The following is a 1,367-nucleotide window of genomic DNA, read 5'->3' on the forward strand; positions in this document are numbered from 1 at the left end:
TAGTCTTTCGATTTGACGCCACTTCGTCGACTTGCGCGTCGATGAGGATGAAATGATGTTGATTAGAACAACACAAAACCCAGTCCTTGAGTGGAGAAAATCTCCGTCCCAGCCGTGAATCGAACCCGGGCCCTTAGGATTGACATTCCGTCGCGCTGACCACTTTTTTTTTTTTTTTTTGCATTTTTGTTCCTTGTTAATTGTTGGGTTTAGTCATTGCGGACGTCACATTACATCCGTTAAAGTTCGTTTGTTTATCCGTCCACTCAATTTTTTTTATTACAGAGGCCAACCAGCTCTCTGACCGAACACACTGGGCTACCGTGATGATTAGGACAACATTTTTTTTTAATGCGAACCGCCAAACGAAGGGCGAGCATCGCACGTTTATGGAGACGCGGCCGGCTCCACAGCCGGCCACGACGCTCCTAGGTCTCCGAAGCGGGGCAAACGCCGCGCGCTTCAGTATACGTGGCCGACCCTCAGCCAGACGTGGCCCGGGAACGTAATCCATGGACCGCAATGTGCGTTCGAAACGTCGATGTTCATGTGTCCTACAGTTCACATGTCGACGCGCAACTTGTTGCGTTCTTCATCGACCCACGACCCGAGTGATCCACCGTCCTGGGTGTACCACTCAGCTACCGGGGTCGGACGGCAGATGTGATGGACAGGATGAGTAGCAATCTGCTGCTGTTTGCTGATGGCGGGATGGTGTAATGGAAGGTGTTGTCATTGAGTGGCAGTGGCAGTGGGAGGATACATCATGAGTTAGACCTTGCTCTAAATGTAGAAAAATGTAAGGTAATGCGGGTAAGTAGGGAAACAACCTCGTAGCATTCGAATGCAACATTGGTGGTACGCTGCTTGAGACAGTCACGTCGATTAAATATCTAGGCGTTGAGTTGCAAACCGATACGAAATGGAACAAGCAAGTATGGACGGTAGTAGGGAAGGGGAATGGTCGACTTTGGTTTATTGGGAGAATTTTAGGAATGTGTGAATCATCTATAAAAGACATCGCGTATAGAACACTAGTGCACCCACTCTTCAGACCTGCTCGAGTGTTTGGCATCACCACCAGCTCGGATTAAAGGATGGCATCGAAACAATTCAGCGATGAGCTGATAGATTTGTTACCTGTAGGTTCGATAAACACGCAAGTAATACTGAGATGCTTCGGGAAAATGGGAATCCCTAGAGGAAAGACGACATTCTTCTCACGAAAACACTACTGAGAAAATTTAGTGAATCAGCATTCGAAACTGACTCCAGAGTTATCCTGCTGCCGCCAATGTACGTACATTTCGCGTAAGGTACAAAAAGATAATAACAATTCGGGCTCGTATTGAGACATACGGACAGAC

At 47.7% G+C, this 1,367-nt stretch overlaps 1 pseudogene; it reads right to left on the reverse strand.

Moving 5' to 3' along the window:
* Positions 1–476: 476 nt before the first annotated feature.
* On the reverse strand, positions 477–631 carry LOC124617176 (annotated as a pseudogene).
* Positions 632–1,367: the final 736 nt, after the last annotated feature.

Source organism: Schistocerca americana, chromosome 5, assembly GCF_021461395.2.
Source record: "Schistocerca americana isolate TAMUIC-IGC-003095 chromosome 5, iqSchAmer2.1, whole genome shotgun sequence".
Taxonomy (NCBI): Eukaryota; Metazoa; Arthropoda; class Insecta; order Orthoptera; family Acrididae; genus Schistocerca; species Schistocerca americana.